This window comes from Trachurus japonicus, chromosome 22, assembly GCF_045865225.1.
Source record: "Trachurus japonicus isolate A0001 chromosome 22, Traja_1.0".
NCBI lineage: Eukaryota > Metazoa > Chordata > Actinopteri > Carangiformes > Carangidae > Trachurus > Trachurus japonicus.
In genome coordinates this window covers 233324-246973 of record NC_140928.1, presented here as the reverse complement: position 1 = coordinate 246973, position 13650 = coordinate 233324, and the positions used below count along the sequence as shown (strand labels likewise).

Here is a 13650-nt window from a genome sequence, read left to right as displayed (position 1 = left end):
TAGACTAGTTTAGTCATTAGCCAATAAAAGCTCTAAATGACAATATTTTTATTTCAATTTTGGGAGAAATGTCATCAGTAGTTGATAGAATAAAACAAAAAAATTTAATTTTACTGAAACACATAGAAATAGTGAAACCAGAGAAACTGATCATTTTGGGAGTGGTCTCTTCATTTTTTCCAGAGCTGTAGATATATATTATGGAACAACTGACTAATAGAATAAAGACTCATCATAAACACCGTTGTAAACAACCAAGTATTGAGTGCATAGAAGAAGGCCAACATTTCTATTATAAATGCTTAAAAAAAAAAATCCTTTGCAATTTTCAATTTCAATTTTGGAGAAACTGATTTTAGGTCTTCACTGAATGTTAGTCATAATTATTACTGTTAAAATAAACTGAATAAATAAAGACATGGGATGTTTCATTCAGTATGTAATGGACATATAGGCCTATATAATGTGTTAGTTTCACTTTTTGAATTGAACACATTCTACATCTGAGGCGACGTCTTTCCACTCAGGGCTTCCTTCACCTCTGAAACGGGGCAGAGCTCCATGGAAACACCTGCCTGACACAGCAACGTAGGGAACCGTGCATGTCCGCGGGGGAAAAAACGTTGCGCATCTACACGGGAGGTCGGCTGTTATCAGTAGAATCAGAGAATCAGAGGCAACCATGAATGAGTCGCCTCAGTTTCAGGTGACTGTCACTGTCAGCCTGTTAGAGACGATGTAACTGGTGTTTACCTCGGTACATGTCCACCAGAGAGTCCCTGAGCTCCCGGCTGCTGCACTGGGACAGACCGGACTCCTCTGGACCGGGTCCACCGGGTCCACCGGGTCCACCGGGTCCACCGGGTCCACTGGGAACAGGACACTCACATCACAACACTGAACCAGAACCTCTGACCAGAACCAGAACCAGATACACCAATATGTTCTTAAGAAAGATCTTAAAGGGATAGTATCATTTTTTTTAAAGTGGGGGTATGTAATGATCTCCAAATATCCTCCTAAGTACTTTAATTGGCAGTAGAGAAGAACTCTCTGCACTCCTCCCGTTAAGCAACGCCAGGCCCATAATAATCCCTGCCCAGAGATTAACACAACATACATGTGTTGTGAACAGAACCCAAAGAATCGTCTATTTTCACGGCCTATAAAGAGGTTTTTACCTGAAAAAAAAATACACAGTTGCCATTGTTCACTATAATATAATTTTTTTTCCAGGCCCCTCAAAGTGCAGGAAAAACACCAGATTTTTATTTGGACCGAACCAACTCACGTATCCCATCCCGCCCAGGGTTAGCGCCCGCTAAGATCAGCAAGTTTTGGTTGAGGTCCATATAAAAAACTGTGTTTTTTTCCTGCAATAAAATTATATATTATAGATGAACACATGGAACTGTGTATTTTTTTTCAGGTAAAACCTCTTTTAGGCCGTGAAAATAGGGCCGTTTTTCCTTTGGGTCTGTTCACAACACTGTATGTTGTAAATCTCTGGGCAGGCTATTAATGCGGCTGGCGTTGCTAACGGGAGGAGTGCAGAGAGTCTTCTACTGCAATTAAAGTACTTAGGGGCTATTTGTAGATCATACAACCACACTTTAAAAAAATGATACTATCCCTTTAAGATCTTTCTTAAGAACATATTGTTGAATCTGGCCCCAGATCTCCTGTCTCTCCTCCTCTTCCTCCTCCTCCTCCTCTTCCTCCTCCTCCTCTCTGTCTCTCCTCCTCCCCCCCCCTCTCCTCCTCTCTTCCTCCTCCTCCTCTCTGTCTCTCCTCCTCTTCCTCCTCCTCCTCCACCTAACCTCTTCTCTCCATGCCTCCTCTTCCTCTCCCTCTCCCCCTCCTCCTCTTCCATCCTCCTCCTCTCTGTCTCTCCTCCTCTCCTCTCCTCCTCCTCTTCTCTCCTCCTCCCCCCCCCTCTCCTCCTCTCTTCCTCCTCCTCCTCTCTGTCTCTCCTCCTCTTCCTCCTCCTCCTCCTCTTCTCTCCTCCTCCTCCTCCTCTCCTCCTCCTCTTCTCTCCTCCTCCTCCTCCTCTCCTCCTCCTCTTCCTCCTCCTCCTCTCTGTCTCTCCTCCTCTCCTCTCCTCCTCCTCTTCTCTCCTCCTCCTCCCCCCCCCCTCTCCTCTCTTCCTCCTCCTCCTCTCTGTCTCTCCTCCTCTCCTCTCCTCCTCCTTCCTCTCTGTCTCTCGCGCCTCTCCTCTCCTCCCCCCCCCCCCCCTCTCCCTCCTCCTCCTCGTCCCTCTCCTCCTCCTTCCTCTCCCTCCTCCTCCTCCTCTCTGTCTCTCCTCCTCTCCTCCTCCTCCTCTCCTCTCCTCCTCCTCCTCCTCTCCTCCCCCCCCCCCTCTCCTCCTCCTCTCCTCCTCTCCTCTCCTCTCCTCCTCCTCTCTGTCTCTCCTCCTCTCCTCCTCCTCCTCCTCCTCTCTGTCTCTCCTCCTCTCCTCCTCCTCCTCCTCCTCTCCTCTCCTCCTCCTCCTCTCCTCCTCCTCCTCCTCCTCCTCCTCTCCTCCTCTCCTCTCCTCTCCTCCTCCTCCTCTCCTCTCCTCCTCTCTTCCTCCTCCTCCTCTCTGTCTCTCCTCCTCTCCTCCTCCTCCTCTCCTCTCCTCCTCCTCCTCCTCCTCCTCCTCTCTGTCTCTCCTCCTCTCCTCCTCCTCCTCTCCTCTCCTCCTCCTCCTCTCCTCCCCCCCCCTCTCCTCCTCCTCCTCCTCCTCTCCTCTCCTCTCCTCCTCCTCCTCTCCTCTCCTCCTCCTCCTCCTCCTCCTCTCTGTCTCTCCTCCTCTCCTCCTCCTCCTCTCCTCCTCCTCCTCCTCCTCCTCTCCTCTCCTCCTCCTCCTCTCCCCCCCCCCCCCCTCCTCCTCCTCCTCCTCCTCTCCTCCTCTCCTCTCCTCTCCTCCTCCTCCTCTCCTCTCCTCCTCTCTTCCTCCTCCTCCCTCTCCTCCTCTCCCCTCCTCTTCCTCCTCCCTCTCCCCCTCTTCCTCCTCCTCCTCCTCCTCCTCTCTGTCTCTCCTCCTCTTCCTCTCCTCCTCATCCTCCTCTCCTCCTCCTCTCCTCCCCCTCTCCTCTCTCTCCTCCTCTCCTCCCCCTCACCTCATCCTCAGATCCTATAACACACTCCTCCTCCTCCTCCTCTCGACCTCTCCGCGCTCTGCTTCTCCTCCTCTCCTCTCTGTCTCTCCTCCTCTCCTCCTCCTCCTCTCCTCCTCCTCCTCCTCCTCTCTGTCTCTCCTCCTCTCCTCCTCCTCCTCCTCCTCTCCGCCTGCCTCCTTTTCCTCCTCCTCCTCTTCCTCCTCCTCCTCCTCCTCCTTCCTCCTCCTCCTCTCACTCCTTCCCCTCTTCTCTCCTCCTCCTCCTCCTCCTTCCTCCTCCTCCTCCTCCTCCTCCCTCTCTCCCTCCTCCTCCTCTCCTCCTCCTCTCTGTCTCGTACTCTACTTGTCGCTGCAGACACTGTTTGATCCGTCACTCTTCGCCCTCTCCAGCGCCTCCTGAAACGTTCCCGCCGCTCGACGCCCGAACGCCATCCTGACACACATAAAAAACACACCACCTGACCGTTCTCTCACGGCAACGCACTCAAGACACACCTTACCGTCTCCTCCAACGGCTAAACGTCAACTCAAACACACTCTGCACCACCTGACCGCTCTCTCTAGGCCTGTGATTTGCCGAACGACGCTCGGAAAGACTCTAGCACCTTCAGAAGCTCGTTAAGTATTGATGAGCTCAACGGGATCGGTGAAGTGTGGTCGGTTGCTAGTTACCGGATACGGCATGATGTCACAGGTGAAACATCCCCACCGACGGGCCTGCTCTGATTGGTCCAGTTAGCTGCTGCAAAGCGTTTTCCAGTAACGACTCATACGTATTGATTGATTGGTTGATTATGGTTTTATTGATAAACAGGACATTATTGCATTGTGGGGTAAAGACAGTGATGACATCATTCCGAGCAGCAGATGACATCACCCCCGCGACAGCGATGACATCACCCCCACCACCGCGGGCAGCGATGACATCACCACCGGCGAGCAAGCGATGACATTCACCCCCTGGGGGGCTCCTGCAGCAGCCGGTCCAATGAGGACGACGTCCCCACACATCGGTGTTTTCATGACCGAAGCGCCCGTTCAGGTGGAAGACTGGGATGTTCCCACGGATATATCCAAGGGCCAAAACCACACACCTCGTTGCCCGGGAGACCGATGTCCACCTGCTGCAGCACGAACTGGGGACAGGACAGACCATAAAATACACATCCATGGGACAGACGGAGTACGCTCCGATGTTACATCATCACTGGTTTCACAATCTTGTTTTGTAGCTGTGAGCTCCCAGTGTTTTGGAGCCGTGAACTGGGCGTCAACACAGCAAATCACCTCGAGATTTGGGACGGACCAGAAGGAGTCAGTGCTGGGAGCCTTCTGCTACAAACAATCTTTAATATAATAGACTGATTTTCATTTTTTTTCGGGGACAATTTTCTCATGTTGGGGCTTCAATACCAGAGGGACATTACAGGAACGTAGCAGCATGTGAGGGTATCTGGATGGTTTTTTGGTGTGTCTTTTTGTTACGAAGACAGTTTGTATCCCATTTGCAACCCGTCATATGGACATGCACTGCTACGCCGAGACCCCCTGTAACTCAGAGAAGCCACGGAGGACTCTGAAACTTCTCCCAGCCCTTATTAGTCCACATGAGGGGGAGGAGAAAAGGAGGGACATTTCAATTTTGGGTGAACTATCCCTTTAATGTGAATGACGGTGGTTCAAGTGCGTTTCCATCTCAGACCTTTCTATCCAATAAAAAGCCGTAACGACGTAATGACGTCATGTGCTGTTTTACGATCATACTGGCGTCGCGCAAGTCGTTTTTTCCTTTGCAGTTGTATATATAATATAACTTATTGATACCCCAGATAGTTGGATGGAACGCAACACCGTCAAGTGATGACATCATCAGTGTGAGACGGAGGAGGAGGGGGCGGGGCCAGACTCACCTTGTGTTTGATTGGCTCCAGAGCTTCTTTTGCTTCGTCACACAGAGGACAGGGGTCCTGCAGACACACACACACACACACACACACACACACACACACACACACACACACGGTCACACACAGGAAGTACATCACAGCCGGCCTATGATGTCACACAGACAGTATGATGTCAGAAGGAGAAGCAGCAGTGAGGTCACAGAGTATGACAAGCCATTTTAACATTTAACAGCCAGACTGGATGTGTTTCAGATCTCTGTAATTCAGTTTTACCTCTTGTCAAAAAAAACATTTCAGATCCACAACTACGTACTTCCCCTTTAACCATTCATGTGTATGGGGTTTGTCATTACAGATATCTACAGTTCAGTTGCAGATATCCACTATGTGAATTACAGATATCTGGAACCAATGTTCCCTCTCATTTTCAAAACTCCTGAGCAGAAATTCAACTCCCCTGACGACCTGCTTGAGCGACTGTGAGCGAAAGCTTAAGCGTACACACAGTAGCCTACTTCCACATGCTGGTGCTATGGCCTCACCTCTACAACTCCAAATATCAATACTATTGGCTATTACTATAATGATTAATAACAGATTATTTTGACAACATGACCTAGGCTGCTCCATATCTAGGTCAGTTACAGTTCATGATAACAAAATACAATGTTGTTAATGCAAAATAGATTTTGCATTTGTTACCATATGAACAATGTGAAAAAACTAACTAACATCAAGTTGGTGTCATCAACTCTTGGCACAGAAGCATCTTGATATGAACAGTAATAATAATTCTCAAACAAAAACTTAAATGGTAGTTGCACTACAGACCACGGTTAAGGTCAGACATTTCACAATTGGAAGCCACATGAGGGAGAAATGAACAGTAAACTAGTCGGGGATATTTGAGTGTGCAACTTTTTTTGTCTTCTGGGCAAAGAGGTGGAGAGCAGTGAGCAATTGCACAGTAAAACACCTTAGAGGGAACAGTGACCACTAGTACGAATTCCAGTTACAGATATCTACAACTTGATTCTGACTAGTCATAATTCCAGTTACAGATATCTGTAATTCACCTCAGTTACAGATATCTACATGTCCCTGTTCAGATATCTGAAATTAAGTTTTGACTAGGAGAAATGAGGTTGTAGATATCTAGAACTAGTACTAGTGGTAATTCAGTTCCAGATATCTGTAATTCACATAGTGGATATCTGCAACTGAACTGTAGATATCTGTAATGACAAACCCCATACACATGAATGGTTACAGTGAAGGAAGAACGGAGTTGTGGATCTGAAATGTTCTTTTTGACAAGAGGTAAAACTGAATCACAGAGATCTGGAATGAAAAATTCAACTATTCTAAATGTAGTTAGGACCAGTCAGAAAGACGTTGTTGATATCTACAATGTTCATTCTGGAGAGTCAAACTCAGTCAAACTTTTAAATGTTAAAATGGCTTGTTGCCATAACAGAGGGGGAGGAGTCAGTTACCTTGGTGAACAGAGTGAGAGTGGGCGGGGCTTTGGTAGAAAAGGGGCGGAGCAGCCGCAGAGGACAAGTCCTCAGGAAAGACATTTGTTTCTGAGAAGGAGAAGAGACAAATAAAAGTGTTACTGACCTCGACCAGGTTGCCCGTGGCGACAGCAGCGGACCAATCACAGAGCAGGAGGATGAGGATGAGGTGGAGGTGGAGGAGGCGGAGCTACAACCTCGAACAACGACGACGCCAGAAATGTGTTTGTCAAAGTTTTTCCGCTGCAGAACGATGACGCTTCGTTTGGTTCGTTAGAGCTCAAGACCAGAAGACCAGAAGACCAGAAGACCAGAAGACCCTGACCTGGACTCTGGCTTCATTATGAATTATATTATTATTATTATATATTATATTATTACTTCCCCCAAACCTCACTGCAAAAACTCAAAGTCTTTGCAATAATATTTGTCTCATTTCTAGTCCAAACTAATCTCTTTCCACTTAAAATAAGACTCATCACTTAAAACTTCACTTATTTTTGGATCATTTTCACTTGTTTCAAACTTGCAATAAGTAGAAAAATCTGCCAGTGAAAGCATGAATGAATGAATTAATGTTTTTTCTATTTTATTTCGATCACAGCATCACAATTTCTGCAAAACAAATTCAAGGTAGTAACAAGTAGCTACTATACAGCTGGTGGAAAAGGGTTGTGGCTGCAGCAAAGCTCATAGCTGCTGCTGCCTCGTTTCATTTCATTATAGAAACCAGAAGCAGTCTGATGCACACACACACACACACACACACACACACACATACACACACACACACACACACACACACACACACACACACACACACACACACACACACACACACACACACACACACACACACACACATACACACACATACACACACATACACACACACATACACACATACACACACACATACACACATACATACACACATATACACACACACATACACACACACACATACACACATATACCTACACAGTACGTCCCCCACTGACCACCTTTATCCACAAACCTTCACAACTCAAAAACAGAACAGGTCGACATTTCCTCGGTGACATTACACATCCCATAATAATCCTCAACAAGAAAGTTTTTTGTGTTTGTACTAAGAAAGAAAAACTTGCTCCACTATCAGATTTTTCTACTTATTCCAAGTGAAAATCTGCTTGAAAGAAGTAAAAAGTGTCTAAAAACAAGCTGCTTTTAATGTGATGAGTCTTATTTTAAGTAGAATGAGATTTGTTTTGACTAGAAATGAGACAAATATTCTTGGTGAGAGTTTAGAGTTTTGCAGCAGCAGAGTAAACAGACTCAGTCCAGAATCCTGAAGTCCACCGGACCGGTTCAGCAGCTGCTCCGGGACCAGAACCAGTTCTTACACATTCCACTGGTTCACTTCCAGACTTCTCAGTAAAAACATGTTTTTACATTTGTGACATTTGAGTGATTAGTTGTGTATCATGTAAATTAATTAATTATGTAATTAATTTAATTCAGTGTGTTAACCAGACTGAACTGGACCAGTTCAGTCCAGGTCCAGGACTCAGTCTGTGTTTCACTCTCTGCAGTTTCATCCCGAACCGGACCCGAACCGGACTCAAACCTGGACCTGGACTCGAACCTGGACTCGAACCTGGACCGGACTACATTATTCATAGACCAGTTTCTCTATGTGACGTCACTTTGTCGGTGTTGCTGTGAGTTGATCCCGGTCTGATCCGGTAGACCGGGTCTAGACCGGGTCTAGAGACCGGAAGCTGCCGGTAACTCACCGTTTCTGTCCCGGTCCCGTGGGTCCAGAGACTTCCAGAGAGGTCCAGAGAGGTCCAGAGAGGTCCGGTCCAGTCGGAGCCTCGAACAGCGGCTCAGATCAGATCAGAGTCTCTGGTCCAGTCAGCTGCTCCTTCTTCCTCTTCCTCCTCTTCCTCCTCCTCTTCCTCTCTGGCTCAGACTGTGTCGTCACCCTGCTCCGGGATGACGCTGCTGCCGCGCGCAGGCCGCCGGCGGCACTGCGACTACGTCACTGACGTAGAGCCGCTTCAAATAAACGGATCAATATTCAGATCCATAGAAAACGTTTACAGACAAAACAAAATACCTACCAACCTACCTACCTACCAGAACCAGGGATATAAAAAGGCAAATTTCTTCTTTAGTTTAGACAGATAGAGATAATGATGTCACTATTTTAGTAAAATGATAAACTCATATTCAACTAGAAAATTTCCTCGGGAGAAATTTTGAATGGGCCGCGGGGCTACTGCCGGTTTCACCATCTCTGTCAACATGGGAATCAAACCCACGATCTTAAGGTCAAGACAGAGCTGATCAGACAGACACATGATCATCTTTCTATAAGCACTGATATGGAGGAGCTGTAACCACATTAGGTTAACTGTGTGTGTGTGTGTGTGTGTGTGTGTGTGTGTGTGTGTGTGTGTGTGTGTGTGTGTGTGTGTGTGTGTTTGTGTGTGTGTGTGTGTGTGTGTGTGACTGTAATCACATGAAGCTGGCTCTAGAGTCTGTGTGTGTGTGTGTGTGACTGACTTGTCACATAGTTAGTTAGTAGCTGCATCCTGTGTCAGTCTGATTTAGCTGTGTCTGTGTTTATAAACATTTAAACGAGCGCCAGGTGGATTGTTTATGAAGTTAACGAGCCCTGGCCTGAGGATCAAAGAGGTTACCACGGCGATAGGGGCCCCCGCAGGCTGAGACAGACAGAAACGTGGAGAAAAAGAGCCATTTTCTGCCTCTAAACCAGCCTCACAATTAGGCTTAGCATGACAAAACGCTAACTCCTATCAGAACAAAACACAGATCAACGTTGCTCTAAGGACTTACTGAACAATGTGGTACGATTTGGTGTTTCTACAGTAAATATTTTGGCGACGCTGGCAGTTTTAAAACATCAGGCCGTTCTGCTCCTCTCAGAAAATCTTTGTATTGGACTCAATGAGGAGCAGGGACAGACGTGGCCGCACTCAGAGGCTGATTCTGTAAGTTCTGTAAGTCTCTCTGATATTTTGAGCACATGACATGAGAGATAACAAGTTTGTCTTACAAATTCTGAAAAAATTATGTCTGTAGAGTGTAAATTGTGGCCGTGCTGACAGTTTATCAAGAAAAAATACAGAATGTTTCTTCACTCTCTCCCACTCTAACCGATGATGTCACGCACTCTGACACGAACATTCCATGCAATACACACCCATTATAATCTCATAATTTCTCCAAAAATGATCATGGTCATTGATCAGGGATTGATCAAAAACTATATGACCTATCAAAACGTGGAGTAATACGACAATACACAAGACTTGTGTCTACTGTTTAAAGTTTAAATGGAGTCTCTAGGTGAAAGTATGCCTGAGCAGTAGACGTTTGTTAAACTCCAATGATTGGTCTTTTTCGCTCTTTTTTTTCGCCCGTCCCATTGACTTCCATGCAGCATTTAGCGCCCGGGCGCTGGCAGCTAAACCTAACCACCTGCAGCTGTTTCATAGCTGCAGGGACCAGTGGCCGGTGCGACGGCCCGTGGCCCTAACTACAGCTTCAAGCCAGCGGAGCATTCACACAAAAGACCTAGAATAACGATTGGTCTTCCTGAGAGGCATCAAGGCAAATTCACAGGCCAGAACATGATTATGATGATTAAACATTAACACATAGGCCAGTAAAAAAAAAATAAAATTAATGTTTCAATCTACATTTTGTAATAAACAAATTATAAGTCTAATTTGATATGACCAAGACACCTAAAAACAAAAACACGGCTGTTTTCATCAGTTTAGCAGTGTGACAGTAGTGGTCCTGTCACTATGCCTCTAGTTGATCATGCGCCCTGGCTACTCGGCCAAGGGGATGCCCCTGTGGGTGACTGGCAAGCGCGTTCGATCCCCGCCCGGGCCCTCTTCACCTTGCCACACCAGCAAGTGGGCAACACACACACACACACACACATACAGTACAGGCCAAAAGTTTGGACACACCTTCTCATTCAGTGTGTTTCCTTTATTCTCACTGAAGGCACCAAAACTATGAATGAACACATGTGGAATTAACAAAAAAGTGTGAAATAACTGAAAACACTTTTTCTTTTCTTCTTTGTCTTCTCTTTCTTCTTTTCTTCTTCCTCTCCTTCCTCCTCATCCTCCTCTATCTCTGCCCCCACCAGTTCTAGTTTCTTCAGAGTAGCCCCCCTTTGCTCTGATTACTGCTTTGCACACTCTTGGCTTCTCTTGATGAGCTTCAAGAGGTGAACCTTCAACCTGACCTGAACATGGTTTTCACTTCACAGGTGGTGTTGCCTTGTCAGGTTCATTAGTGGAGTTTCACTGAGAATCTACAATGTAAATAGTCATGAAAATAAAGGAAATGCATTGAGTGTGTCTGAACTTTTGACCTGTAGCTACTGTACATGGGAGTGAATGGGTTTTCTGGGCGCTGTTGCAACACCCACATCCTGCCACTAGGGGCGCAAGTGGTGTCCTTACTCTCTTTTACAGCGCTCTAGAATGCGGCCAGCTGGGGCAACACATGGGGCAACACATGGGGCAACAGCGCCCCCTGGTGGCCTGGTCTGGTCCTGGTTCTGGGGGAAGGAGGAACAGCGCCCCCTGGTGGCCTGGTCTGGTCTGGTCCTGGGTCTGGGTCTGGGGGAAGGAGGAACAGCGCCTCCTGCTGGCCTGGTTCTGGTTCTGGTTCCGGCCAGCTGGGGGATTTCCTGGGCGGAAGCAGCGGAGGGGGTTTCCACTTCTCCGCTGGAGCTCTGAACTGGATCACAGCGACTTGTCTCTGTCTGACACACACAATAACACACACACACACACACACACACACACACACCGACACCGAACCCAGACCCGGACCCGGACCCAGACCCGGACCTGGACCATGAGGACTCAGTGCAGCGGCAGCGGCGGCAGCAGCAGCAGCGGGTTGAAGGTTTGAATCCAGCGGACTGAGCCGAGGAGGAGAAGGAGGAGGAGAAGAGGAGGAGGAGAAGGAGGAGAAGGAGCTGTGGCCCAGAGGAGCTTCATGTGAGTAGACCTGGACCAGAACCAGAACCAGAACCAGAACTAGGGCCAGGGAAGAACCAGGGGAGACGCTGGTTGTTGTGTTAGCGGGTTGGAAAGAGCAGCGGAGCTAACGAGGCTAACAGTTAGCATCAGGCAGCAGGCTGTGTTTACACCAGAGAGAGAGGGAGGAGAGGAGGAGAGGAGAGGGGGAGAGGGGTAGAGAAGAGAAGAGAAGAGAGAGAGAAGGAGAAGGGGGAGAAGAGAAGAGAGAGAATGAGGGAGAGAAGAGAAGGAGGGAGAAGAGAAGGGGAGAGAAGGAGAAGGGGGAGAAGAGAGAGAAGGAGGGAGAGAAGAGAAGGGGGAGAGAAGGAGAAGAGAGAGAAGGAGGGAGAGAAGAGACGAGAAGAGAGAGAAGGAGAAGAGAGGGAAGAGAAGGGGGGAGAAGAGAGAGAAGGAGGGAGAGAAGAGAAGGGGGGAGGAGAGCGAGAAGGAGGGAGAGAAGAGAAGAGAAGGGGGGAGAAGAGAGAGAAGGAGAAGAGAAGGAGGGAGAGAAGAGAAGAGAAGAGAAAAGAAGGGGGAGAAGAGAGAGAAGAAGGGGAGAAGAGAGAAGGAGGGAGAGAAGAGAAGGAGAAGAGAAGAGGAGGGAGAAGAGAAGGGGGGAGAGAAGGGGGAGAAGAGAAGGGGAGAAGAGAGAGAAGGAGGGAGAGAAGAGAAGGAGGGAGAGAAGGAGAAGAGAAGAGAAGAGAAGGGGGAGAGAAGAGAAGGAGGGAGAGAAGGAGAAGAGAAGAGAAGAGAAGAGAAAAGAAGGGGGAGAAGAGAGAGAAGGAGGGAGAGAAGAGAAGGGAGAGGAGAGAGGGGAGAGAAGAGAAGAGAAGAGACAGACTGGTTGGTGTCGGTGTCGTAGCTCAGACGGATCAATAACAGCTGATAATCGATCAGCTGATCAGATCGATGACCGATGGACCAATCAACCGGTCCGGTTTGGTTTCAGGATCAGCTGATCACAGTGATGACATCATCACCTACCGATCAGCTGTCATACTGATCTGTGACCTCACACTGTGTTAGCATGTTAGCATGTTAGCACAGACTACAGATGGAAATTAGCGGCTCCGCTAAATCTGCTGCAGCCAACTAATGTCACTGCACACTGTCCTTTTTAAATAAATAAATAAATAAAATAGCATGTTAGCATGTTAGCATTGTGCTGAATCACCTGAGCAGGTGAAGTCACACACACAGCATCAGTTACCATGGTGATTTACCTTAGTAACAAGTGAACCTGCTGCCGTCTGAACACGCTGACCTTTGACCTGTAGCTGACCACACATCAGCTGTTTCTGTTTCTCTCTCTGTCTCACACACACACACACACACACACACACACACACACACACTCACACACACACACACACACACACTCACACACACACACACACACACACACACACACACACACACACACACACACACACAAAACAGAAACACATCACTTCCTGTCAGGGCTCGGTTATGGGAATGCTAGGGGCTTTTCCACTTACAGCATCATGAACACACACACACACACACACACACACACACACACACACACACACACACACTCACACACACACACACACACACACACACACACTCACACACAGACACACACACACACTCACACACAGACACACACAGACACACTCCAAACTTCAAAATAAAAGCCCTAAATGCTTCACGGTGTCAGACAGACCCGGAGACCTGCAGAGTCAGACCCCGACAGCGCCGCCCGTCTTGTTGCTAACGGTTACAGATAATGTCTTGTTGCTAACGGTTACAGATAATGTCTGGTTGCTAACGGTTACAGATAATGTAGATAATGTAGATGGACAGTATGGATGTGTACGGCTGTAGGGACGTGAGGATCGAACCTGAATCACATCGTTCGTTTAATGTCATTAAAGTTTTAGTCTAAATGAATCTGACAGTGTAACGACCAACAGACCATAATACTTTTGTGTGTGTGTGTGTGTGTGCCAACGTGTTCATAACATATAAAATGTCGTCGGCCCACACTGTTACATACATTTTAACAATGTGATTCACCTTCAATCCTCACGTTC

The 13650-nt window shown here is 47.6% G+C and overlaps 1 long non-coding RNA gene across 1 annotated transcript; it reads right to left on the bottom strand.

The window, feature by feature from the left end:
- Positions 1-4131: 4131 nt before the first annotated feature.
- LOC146963137 (uncharacterized) lies at positions 4132-8452 on the bottom strand. The gene is made up of 4 exons (XR_015034747.1): positions 8303-8452; positions 6504-6593; positions 5011-5067; positions 4132-4236 (listed from the first exon to the last, which is right to left on the bottom strand). It is a non-coding gene; the product is annotated as an uncharacterized LOC146963137 (long non-coding RNA).
- Positions 8453-13650: the final 5198 nt, after the last annotated feature.